Raw genomic sequence first — 13,291 nt, 5'->3', positions numbered from 1 at the left:
AAAAGAAAGTAGTTAATAAAAGTTACAAGTGTTATTAAAGAGACAAAAATATTAGAGGCACATACGAGTGAATCAAAATTTCAACAAATATTCGAGGAGAAATTACGGGATTATGAAATGGATGGACGCAGCCTACCGGAAAGGGGGGTTCGGGGGGCACAGCCCCCCGTCAAAACAGAAACCAACACAATCCAGAAAGTCCAAAAGTTGGTTAGGTTAGGTTAGAACTTAGACCACAACACAGAGGGAGCTGAGCGAGCGCAGCGAGCATGTTGCGGCAGCAGCCGGCGACTGTCATCAAACAAAAGGGGGGCTCGGGGGGCGCAGCCCCCCGCCAAAACAAAAACAAACACAATTCAGAAAGTCCAAAGTAGGTAAGGTTAGTACTGAGACTGTGCTGCGGCAGCAGCCGGCGACCGCCACAAAACACGCCTCAGAATTTTTTATTTTTACTTATTGCATTAAACTTTTGGTAACCCCTTGAACTTAATCCGAGAATAATCTTTCAATAAAATACAAAAAGTTTTCCTATTCTCCCAAATTACAATATATTAAGCTAATGGTCACCCTAGTTATTTTTCCATTAAACCAGTTGGCTAAGCGTCGTCTAGCTGTAGTGTTGAACGTTGTAGTCAACAAGTCGGCTAAACGACGTATAGTCGTGTGATTGAATGGCGTTGTTCAGTCAAAGGGCTAGCTGTTTGATTGAACGGCTATTTAAACCAGTCGGCTGCGACATCTATATAATATTATATAAAAATGGATTTTTAATTGTGTTAGTAACGCTATAACTCGATAACGGCTGCACCGATTTGGCTAATTTTAGTCTTAAAATGACCGAGGAAGTCCAGGGAAGGTTTATAAGTGACACGAAGTTCACCGGGACATCTAGTATGCTATAATTTATAAATTCTGCATAATTTAAGGGATGCATATTGTGAAAGCATATTTTATAAAAAACGAAATACCTCTTATTTCGGCTTTTGCCCGGCAACACGATGTAGATAATAATAATTATTGTTAGTTGCTTACCTGAAAAAAAAAACGAATTAAATTAATTATAAAATCCAGTAAGTATATTATAAATTATTTTTTGTTATATAAGTATCACGAAACAGGTAAGGGATATACTATATATACAGTACATTCGTGTATAAGGTATTGTACCATATACATGTACACGTATGTACTGTCACAATCAACTGTTTTTGAATAGATGTAGAAATATATTCTAACAATATTTTCTTCAAAGGAGCTAGCTAGGAGATTCATCGACATAATATTATGAATGAGAACATTTTTCCACTTTGATTTAGTCACATTGAATCGATTGTGCCACACCTTAATATAATGTATAACAAATAAAACTAATAACAAAATAAAAATATAGTTTAACTTAATAAATGTAAATATTATATTGTTGTGTTTTATATTTTCAACGGACACTAACAATGAGGGTGAAAATGGCGGTGCATTTTAGACCGGAACTACTTGACTCGTTCAATATGCTTGTCTAGCGGGAACCGATATGACCTACATGGTGGCTTTTTGTGAAAATATTATCAGCTAACAATGCAAGTTAAACATTGACTCCAAATATTGCTCAATATCATGGGCGTATATCCTGGGGGTCCGGACCCCCCCCCCCCCCCCCTATTACCATCCATCTTATTTGTCCAATTTCGACAATAATATACATACCTCGCCGATTAAAATCGGTGCGGTACATGTATAAAAAATATTTTTGATTTCCTAAACACGTTGCCTATTTGCAGCTGCGGAACCCTTGATGGGCGATTCCAACTCGCACTTGGCCGCTATTTTACGTTAGGGACCCCCTCCTTATCAAAGCTTATAATAATTGTTGATGAAATCTGAGGCACAAAACAATGTTTACCGTTTTAATTAATTTTTTTGACTTAATTTAATGTTAAGTTATCGTTTGATATTAACCTATTATAATTAATTAAAATTAATTATTAAGTACAAGTAAACATTTTACCTTTATAAGCTATTCTAACATTTTGGTAATACTAGTTAAAGCTTTTTATGCCACATTTATAATATCATTGCCAAAGAAAAAGAGTACATTATTATACTTTGTAATAACTATTATATAGTTTAAATCCATACTAATATTATAAAAGCGAAAGTGTGTCTGTCTGTTAAGTCTTCATGATCAAATCGCTGTAACGATTTTGCTGGGTAGAGTATACAGATAGGTACTTTCGAGTCCGGTTACGTTTCATCTCAGAAAAGTGTACGGTTCCTGCGTGGTAAACTAATTTTGGCGAGACGGATTTTCGGGCGTCATCTAGTAATTTAATCATTTACGGCACCAAGCACTTGTAAGAAAGTAACTTCCGTTTATCATTTAAATTTTAATTCGTCAATTAATTAAAATTATCATAGAAAAGTTAGGAAACAAAATAAGCTACCTATCCGAATTTAACTGTCAAAGGTTCATTTTTTTACTTGAGTAAATCTTTGATTTACTCAAGTAAAAAGATAAACATCCAAGGTCCGGCCTTTTTGTGATTACTCACAAGATGAATAATAGAAAATTTCGTCCAGACGTTCTTTAGTGAACCTTATATTATATTATAATTTATTTAAAAAAAAGTCTTTTCTGCTCGAGGGCTCTAGGGATGAAATTTTGCTGACGTTATTTTAGGATGATGAAAATGAATTAAAATATTTGTGACGATATTTATTTTGAGGAACGTTGTTCAATTATGTTTTCACTTGCTTATAAGCTTCGGAAACTCAGTTTTATAAGTAGCTTGAATAAAGCGAAGTAGCAAACACAATATTCGTTTATCGCTCTATCACGATCACAATTGCCCGTCTCAAACAAATCATTGAAAATCTCCGATACAACGTGGGATTATTTTTATCGTTATCAAGATATTGTTTACAAGATGTTATAATCTTAATACGAAAAACTATAAACTTGACAAGGACTGATCACGTATCAGTTCAACAGAATCACATGATTTTGGCGATTTTAAAGCAATCCAAATTTTGAACTATAACTCTATAACGCGGTGACATCTGACAAAACCTATGTCTACTCGAAATATTATGTATATTATGTACCAAATAATATAAAAATCGGTCCAATAGTTCGTGAGATAATCGCTCACTTGAAATATATTATTTTAACAAATTGCTACGAAACCCATGGTTTGCAATGCGAATATTGACAAATGCGTTTACTGAAATTTTAACAATACAAGCTTTTTTTTATTTTTTTATGAAATAAGGGCGCAAACGAGCAAACGGGTCACCTGATGGAAAGCAACTTCCGTCGCCCATTGTCCATGGCTCGTCATGTTCATGTCTCGCAGCATAAGAAGAGCTGCATGTGAGTTGCCGGCCTTTTAAGAGGGAATAGGGTAATAGGCATAGCTGGGCATTAACTCGTTAATCCGTTAATTAACGAAGTTAACATTTTGATTAACGGATTAACTTTTAAGTTAACTTTTAAAAATATTAACGGACTCGTTAACTTCCGTTAATATGCAGAAGTCCGTTAATCGTTAATCCAAAGCCTACTATTTACCGCATGGCAACGCGGCGCGGCGCGAAAATAGGTTCAGACAGTTAGTATGAAACGACAAGTGCCGGGCGGGCGGGCAGCGCTGCGCTGCGGCACGGCAGCAGCGAGTGAAACAAAAACAATACTAGATACATTTTCAGGCGCGTGCGAGTGAGAAGAGATTTGTTTCGTTTTATCATTTCATTACTCAGCGCCGGTGCTTATAGAGTGAAGAGTGATTTGTTTATTGTTATTTTTGACGTGGGAGAGCCATGCTTCGGCACGAATGGGCGGGCTCGACCGGATAAATACCACGGGCTCACAGAAAACCGGCGTGAAACAGCGCTTGCGCTGCATTTCGCCGAGTGAGAGAGTTTACCGGAGACCCAATCCCCTAACATTTTCCCTTCCCTACCCACCCCTATTTCCTTCCCTGCCCTCCCCTATTCCATTTCCTACCCTCCCCTATTACCCTATTCCCTCTTAAAAGGCCGGCAACGCACCTGCAGCTCTTCTGATGCTGCGAGTGTCCATGGGCGACGGAAGTTGCTTTCCATATTCAGGTGATTATCCGTATGCTCGTTTGCCCCCTTATTTCATAAAAAAAAATATAAATCATTTGCATGTTGACAACGCAATGATATAAGTCATAACAAGGCCATATCTATATACATATAAAAATGGATTTTCAATTGTGTTAGTAACGTTAAAACTCGAAAACGGCTGAATGGATTTGGCTAAATTTAGTCTTAAAATATTCGTAGAAGTCCAGGGAAGGTTTTAAAGTGACACGAAGTTCACCGGGACAGCCAGTTACATATATTAACGGACTAACGATTAACGTTAACTTGCGTTAATTCGTCCGAAATGCAACGCTTTAACGTTTAACGAAGCTAACTTTTTTTAAACGGATTAACGGTTAACGAAGTTAACTATTTGATTAACGGTGCCCAGCTATGGTAATAGGGGATGGTAGGGATGGGAAGGGAATAGGGGAGGGTAGGGAAGGGAATCGGGGAGGGTAGAGAATGGAATAGGGTAGGGGATTGGGCCTCCGGTAAACTCACTCACTCGGCGAAACACAGCGCAAGCGCTGTTTCACGCCGGTTTTCTGTGAGAACGTGGTATTTCCCCGGTCGATCCGGCCCATTCGTGACGAAGCATGGCTCTCCAAACTCACAATAATATCTCTCGCTATTATAAACCTTAGAAAATCTCATGATATAAATGGAATTCATATAATAATATAAGTAAATGGAAGTTCATCCACTACATGAAGTCAAAGCTAACGAATATTTCGAGCTGTTGACGAAGCTGTATGTGCAGCATGTTAGACGCTTTGAATAATTCTCGTAACTCGTTGAAGTACCCCTACACCAACCTACACTCTACAGCGGAGCTCGGGGAAATATCATCATCTATCATAATACATGGACTATTTTCTAAGCGAGCCCTTTAGACGATCAATTTTATTGCGCACAGCGCAATATCACGTATTGTACAATAGGCTTGATGACTATTTTATTTCTTATTGGTAATTGAAAGACACTTAAAAAATAGAAACATCGTTGAAAGAATGACTCTGATAGCTTAAAAATTCACCAAGATATGACAATTCAAATATCTCATAAAGACCTGTCCGAAACGCTCCATACAAAGTGCTACGAAAGTATGACGTCAGTCTTTCGTAGTTTGTACGCATCGGGAGACAGCTTTGTTCGACAGGTATATTAAATATTGCGTTTATGAAAGTGGTTTCATAACAAAAGTTGCTTTTAATTGCATAAGTTATCGAATTGTATACAAATATTAAGAAATTTAATTGAAAAAAAATTCGACTTGAATATCCAACTTTGAAGGCGCATAACAAAAAAAAAATACAAATGCTATCAAGCTGAAATTTTGGGAACACTTATTTTTACGGTGATTTCTTTATTTTATTAACAAAATTCGCTAATCTTTGACCTTGTCATCATCCCTATTTTATTGTACGTCTACGGCAGGGATTTCCAAACTTATATTGTTCACCGCCTACTTTGAGAACAAATTATTTTTTAGCGCGCCCCCCTCCCATTTTTTTACCTACTTTCTTATCTTTATTTCAATAATGGGGCTTTTGCCATAAATTTGTCGATAGTATTATAGTTTGAAAAATACATGATTTTCATGGGGCAACAGTTGACGCACACAATATTGTAAAGATTTGTCTGTGTGTGTAATTGTATAATATTATGTGTTTATGGCTTCGATCACTAATATATCACTAGTATATTAGTGATCGAAGGTTTATGGTCTCGGATAAATGATAATATTAGTTGTATTTAAATAATAAAGAAATGAAACTTAAATAGGAAAAGTAATTAACTAATTGCAAGTTATAGTTTTTCACGAGCTAGATGGTAAAATATGTTTATTGAGAGTGAATATTTAGACAAAATGCTTGATTTTAAAAACTCTTCCAGAACAAGGTATATCGGCATACCACTTGTATGAATTTCAGAAGTAATTTGGCACTATAAGGGCCTGTTTTACCACTTTCTGATAAAGTGCCTAATAGGCTATTCACAACTTTTTTGACAGATGCTACATACTTGATCTGTCAAGTTAATTGGTGGATAGCCTTATCAGGAAGTGATGAAACAGGCCCTAAGTGTTATAATTTCCACTAGCTAGAATCAAGCCTCGTAACTATTAATAGTTTGAAACTCGGTACAGGTAACTGATAAAACAAAATATTATATAATATTATCTCAGTGTACTGTGAGTTCTTCAAGTCGAGGATTATTGTTATCTTCCAGGGGACAAGCTCGTACCCTCGAGGTCGGCCAAAGTGCAATAACATTTTATGCTGAATAATATTCACATTCTTGTGTAGCACCGTCCGAGGGATGATGTTTATGATTTTTAGGGTTCCGTTTTAGGGTAAAAATGGGACCCTATTACTGAGACTTCGATGTCTGTTCGTCTGCCCGTCTGTCCGTCCGTCCGTCCGTCCGTCCGTTAATAGCTAGAGAGTGAAAATGTCAACTCTCTAGCTATTAAGCTAGAGAGTTGAAATTTTCACAGATTAATTCATTCATATTCATAAAAAATTTCACAAAATTCTTAATTATATATGAACTTTAGTAATTAATAATGAAATTTAAATAAAGTAAATGTGTATTTAAGGGGGACCCCATACAAAAAACACATTTTTTTTGTCTACTTTCGCTCTATACCGGTACGGAACCATCGTGCGCGAGTCCGACTCACACTTAGCCGATTATTCAATTTTTGCGGAACGACGCAAAAGGATACACTATTTTTATAACTCGCTAGTTTTATACCACGGTGCACGTCATCAAGTTTTATGACTAGTACAATACAGACCTTTAAATTAGTGAAGATAAATTGATATAATAATTTTTACCTATTAGTCTGTCTTTTCGCGGAAAACGATGTTATCTACACACATACGAAATTTAATGTAAACTCAGTTTAAGCCTAAATATGAAACAGTCAGAGACAGACAGAGAGAGATAGATAGACAGACTTTTACATAATTTATAATTTGTTATTAGTTAAGTAAAGCATAATTAATAGCAAAGCTCAAAATGTGGTCTCTAAAATACTCTACATGATATCGGAGTTCGTGATCCTGTCTATAATGATCTGCTAAGCCCTCGGCATTTCAGAACAATTAATTAATAATTTTCCATGGATATTAATTAAAATCCGAATTTCAGAAGGTCATTTCATTATCAATTTGACCTTAAAATAAGGTCAAATTGATAATGAAATTCACGTTCTTGTTTAGAGTACAGTTATGTAATGATTTAGTTTTTTCGGATAACAATAATTTCCACTTTAGATAGTAGTGAGATAAATTATTATGCAGATGATTTCAAAAAATCCACCGTATGTTGCTACCCCTGCCCTGGTATATCATGATAAATAATCAATATTTTTGGACATAACTATAAAGCAAAATTATAAAGCAAAAAGTTTCTAGATAAGTGTCAAATAAATTATTTCTTATTTCTATTGTGTTAAGGTGCTCCCCACCGGGAGTATTCGCTTGTAATTAAACGTTGCAAAGTCGAGCATTACACAATGCAAAAACAACATACTTACATGATACAATGAAATATCTTGAAACAACTTGTAACATCAATGCTACGGACAGTGATGGCAACTTGCTATGAAATGCTGCAAGTCGAATCTATAATGTTACAATATGCTAAGTACTCACATACGGTTTTGCTCGATCGAGCAATAAAATGGAGCAAAATTCGCGGCTCGGGATTTCGTCCACACATTCAGCATTGCTCGATAGTTTTATTCTAAATCGATATATTTAATTCCATCGAGCCGGCTCGATGCGAGCCTTCGAGCTGTGAGTTTTGCGGTCCACACAGTAATTATTACTCGATTTGGAGTAAAACTATCGAGTAAAACCGCATGTGAGTACTTAGCATTACACGCGAATGCTCGTCAGTCAGGGAGGTAGTATTGTAATATAATGCTAAAAGTTGAATCTATTATAGTACGGAAGACCTAGAACAATATTTTTTTTCGATAACCATCAAGCAAATTTTTGTGAGTTTTGATTTCTTCATTTTGATAAGACGAACAACATTTTTATCTGCAAAAAATCTTGAAAGTGGTAGCTAACAGAAATAGAAAGGATTTCATACTTTGACTTGATGGTCCTAAATATGGATTGTTCTATTTATAGGACAATGTTACTCTTAAATTAAATAGCTATTAACCTATCATTCTACCGATCTTTAGTAAAATATTTGAAAAAAATATTTTAAAACAATTACTAGTACATTTTAATTCTAATAATTTATTACATGATAATCAATACGGATTTACTAAGGTTCCATCCACAACGGATGCTGGTATAGGACTTCTTTGCAGTATTTTTGAGGCTTGGGAGGAGTCGCAGGATGCCTTAGGTGTGTTTTGCGATCTCTCCAAAGCCTTCGATTGTGTTGAGCATGCTACATTGATCAGGAAATTGCGCCACTACGGAATTAAAGACTCTGCTCTCAGCCTTTTGACTTCTTACCTTAAAAATAGGACTCAAAGGGTTGAGGTAGTAAAAGGTCCAAAGGAACCAAAATAGAATTAGGTGTCCCACAGGGATCTATATTAGGCCCATTTCTTTTTCTCATCTATATAAATGACTTACCTTATCTAAAGTTAAGGATAATAATAATGAGATAGTGCTTTTTGCTGATGACACTTCACTTATTTTTAAAGTGATGCGACAACAGTCGAACTACGACGAGGTAAATAGTGCTCTCTCAAAAATAGTACATTGGTTTAATGTTAATAACTTACTTTTAAATTCTAGTAAAACAAAATGTATAAAGTTTACTTTGCCCAATGTTAGGCAAGTCCAAACCAATGTAGTATTAAATGATGAGAAGATGAATTTGGTAGACAACACTGTATTCTTAGGTATTACACTTGATAGTAAATTACAGTGGGGTCCTCACATTGTTAATCTTGCAGGTAGGCTCAGTTCTGCAGCATATGCAGTCAGAAAAATTAGAGAAATTTCTGACGAAGATACGGCACGATTAGTATATTTTAGTTATTTTCATAGTAGGATGACATATTGAATCCTTTTATGGGGAAACGCTGCCGACATTAATACAATATTTGTGCTGCAGAAGCGAGCCATACGTTCTATTTATATAATGTCTGCTTTAGAATCTCTGAGAGATAAATTTAAAGAAATTGGTATTCTAACTGTTGCTTCTCAATACATTTTGGATAATGTAATATATGTTAGAAAAAATATAAGTAAATTTAAAGTTAAAAGTGACATTCACTCTAGGAATACTAGAAATAAGCACAAGCTAGATATGCCGGTGATCAGACTTAGTAAAGTCAGTAAATCTTTTAAAGGTCAATGTATACGCCTTTACAACAAAATCCCAGAAAACGTTCAAAATCTTTCCATTAATAAATTTAAAAAAGTAGTTAAAGAACGTTTGTGTGCCAAAACCTATTATAAGGTCAATGATTTCATAAACGATGGCACACCTTGGGAGTAGGATGGCTTCTTGCAAGGCTACTTCTTCATTATTATAGGACTTACAATTATGTATGTGGATATTGTATATAATATTTAGTTACAAAATTGTAAACTTTTAAAGTAATAAAAAAAATATAATATCTGTCTACTCAGTTAAATTTGCACTTACTCGTACAAGTTTATTATTTACAAATTACGCGACAAGCTTTTATAATAATGCAAATTGTATAATATATTGAGGTTATAACCTAATAGTTAGAATTTTTAAGGGGAAATTTATTTTCTTCTTTTTAGAGCATTTAAATAAAAGCTTTTTTCCAAAAATTTTTTGTTTATAATTTATTTTATAATTGAGTTGTATTGAGATAAACATTTCATACGTATTTTCAAATTCCAAAACTTAAAGTTCGAAATGAATCCCAATTAAAAAGTTTTATGCTACTAATGAAAAGTTAATAATATTTTACGCGTTCCGAAAATTTGTTAATAATTAATAAACACAAACTATGCTCTTCCACCTGATTATTCTGAATTTTAACCTTTTGGAGTTCAAAATTAATTGTTACTTACTCAATTATTATTTTAGCTACAATCTCTTACACTTTAAATCTCTTATCAATAAAATGGGTGTGTTAAGCATTTACACGTGCAAATGTAGTAGTAATTTGAACTAAATACTTACATAGAACCAATTTTGTGGTATTGCACTTTTTATGAGAAGTGTTACCCATCAACGTTGTTCTGATTGTATTTTAAGTTACAGCATTAAATTATTAATACATTTTAACACAAATGTACAAGGTGTATCAAAACTAAGTGATAATACTTTAGGGTGTGTACGTGTTCCTTGTAGAGAGTTCACTGTGAAAGTAGCAGCGCTGAAAGATCTTTTTTTTTCAAACTTTTGTATGGGAAAATTCCTGACGCTCGGGCGCTTGCCCATTTTTTTGCTCTTTTATCGCTGCTACTTGGGCATTTTCAAAAAAACGTGTACCCTTGCAAAAATATGTCTATATTTTTTAAGGTCATTTATTTACCTTTTTTTGAATGTCATATACAAGGAAAAATATTGAACTAATGGAATAAGTTAAAAAGAACGCTGAAAACGTTATATTATTCTGATATTATTGAAACAAAATCGAATTTTCGACGAAACAGATTCCGTTGTGCGACTAAATGTAAAATATAATTTTATACAAAAAAATACAGCAATAAATGGATTTCTTCGTTAATTTAATCTAGTGAAATGCATATTTAATTGTTTATTAAAAAAAAATTAGATAATTTCAAGGATCAACAAGAGTAGCAATTATTTTTAATCCATAGTGTGACTATGTGACCCAACCACTAGGTTATTTTTCATTTTTTTACATGAGTAAGTAATATTTAACATATTTAAAGGAGTTTTTATAACACAAAAACCTTTTATTTAAACATTTTTATTGTTGCACTACTTATAAAAGTAAAAAATTCTTTGATTTCATAGATTTAACTTCAATAATTAGAGGGACGAACATCTCATAATCATAAAGATGTGTTCACATGTCTACGAATTCCTAAGTTATTAATGACATCGGATTATATGCACGATCAAAGTGCCGAAATATCCATGCAAATATGCACGAAAAATGGTCGAAATATGCACAAAATATGCACAATCAAAAGTCACTTAATATTAAAATTTATTATTTTTTTTAAGACTTTTCCGGTAGTGACATTAATAAAAGCGCCAATTTTTATAATTTCATAAAATCCAGGATTTTTAATTTCTTGAAATAAAGACTTTTTATTTATTTATTATACGCCAATAATAATTTTCTACCAACATTTTCCGATTGCAATCTTAATGCCCATGGAAGTTAAACTACCGAAATATGCACTATCAACGAAAAATTGCCAAAATATGCACTATCGCCTAAAAAGTGACATTATATGCATTTGCATATGCAAGTATGCAAATGCATATAATCTGATGTCTAGTTATTATAAATCTGCAAATATCAACGACACAAAATGATTTTCAACTTTACTGATAGAAAAATAGTGGAAATAAAATCAAAATTTTTAAAAAACATAAAACTTTTAGGTACTTAAATTTTAAATAGTATATTTGTTATTGTTAAGTAAAGTCGACGCCTTTATGATTTGGCTGTAGCGATATCGATTTTTCTCAGCAATAACTAAAGCTAAGAAATTAAAGTTCATTGTCAGTATTTATCATGTCTTTGTCTTTGATTTACCCATAGCATAACACGATTGGTCAACTTTTATAACACAGAATAATCAATCAAATAGACCTGTGTAAAAAAAAAGGATTCCTATTTTTCCCTACAGAGAAGAGTGATTTAAGCTTCCAAAAATGTACATGGATTGGTTCAAGCATACACTTTAATTTGCCCATAGCTTATATGAAATGTATTTATGGTTTTTAAATTACGCGACAAAACTATTTTGTCACTTACGCCCTTTCCATTTTTTGCTGTTCCATTGCTTGTTTTCTGTGAGAGGCCGGGCCGGCCTTTCATAGAAAACTAGCAATCTAAAACATATCCAAAACGGTTTTTTACTTTAACGCGGCGTCACCTTAACACATAAGTAATAAAAAATATATTTGTACGTTAATCGTACCAGTTTAAAAATCTCCAATTTTCATAATAAAACCGTGAATAAAAAAATAATTTATTTAAAATGTGAACTAAGCCTTATGCTTTCCGCCTGTTGTGACTTGTCCGTTCCATTATATGTGACCATACGAAAAGTCACAAGTCGGAAGTCACGTAATATTACTTTCTTTTACTTTTAAAGTGTTTGTAAATAACCGATAAGAGTTATCACAATTTCATTTTTTATACTAAATACTAAACTAATTTTGCAACGTGTCAACAGTAAAAACAGTTGGAGAAAGTATAATAATGCTTACAAAATATGGTCACTTATCTGAACAAATAAACCGTTCCTGAAGAACCATCCAACCTGCGTCCGCGTCTTGTAGCAGATTTTTAACTACTAAATTTAAATTGAAGTTTCTCGATGTACAATGAAATATAGTGCTATCATTTAGTGCCGAAAATATTTTTGTAGTATGTTTATAAAACTAAAAAAAACGGTCACTAAACCGAACATTCCGGCCGGGTTGTTTTTTCATGATTATAATTTTAATTAATTTGTAGTTAAATTATGTTAGATTTTTCAATAACAAGACATTCAATTGATACATTAAGTATTTAAGAATCTAACATAAGTTTTTTAAGTAACTTACTTTAAGAAAAAAAATAGTTATTAAAGATTTTGTTACAACTTCTGGGAAGGGGACAGGTGAATTTAATAGGTTTCGGTACTTAAAAACCCTTATAAATCTCATACTAAATAAAATTATATACAAACGTGAATGTATTTTAATAAAAGAAAACTTGTTTATGCTCCTACATTAAAATTACAAAATGTTAGTATGTAATTTTTTACAAATAATCTGTAGCGAAGTCAAGGGACAAGGTAAAAACCAGGGGTACACATTTTTTTGAAAATGCCCACTTTCACTGTGAACTCAATATAAGGGATACAAGTAACAATATACAAACTCTAAAGTTTTATCACTTAGTTTTGTAACACCCTGTATAATATTATGCGTTTATCAGTATTATTTTCTAAAATACATTGTGCTTTATGTAACTGTATTCAAGTGTAGTTTCATATTCTTAAATACATTCGACGTGTAT

The 13,291-nt window shown here is 33.4% G+C and overlaps 1 protein-coding gene across 4 annotated transcripts in view; it reads right to left on the bottom strand.

Annotated features, from left to right (window-relative positions):
• LOC121733398 (calcium/calmodulin-dependent 3',5'-cyclic nucleotide phosphodiesterase 1-like) overlaps positions 1–13,291 on the bottom strand; it is a 366,803-nt gene that overhangs the window by 95,440 nt on the left and 258,072 nt on the right. The gene's annotated exons all lie outside the window — the stretch shown is intronic.

Source organism: Aricia agestis, chromosome 1, assembly GCF_905147365.1.
Source record: "Aricia agestis chromosome 1, ilAriAges1.1, whole genome shotgun sequence".
In the NCBI taxonomy this organism is placed as follows: Eukaryota; Metazoa; Arthropoda; class Insecta; order Lepidoptera; family Lycaenidae; genus Aricia; species Aricia agestis.
Note: the sequence above shows the minus strand (reverse complement) of the source record. Positions and strands in the feature narration are given on the sequence as shown.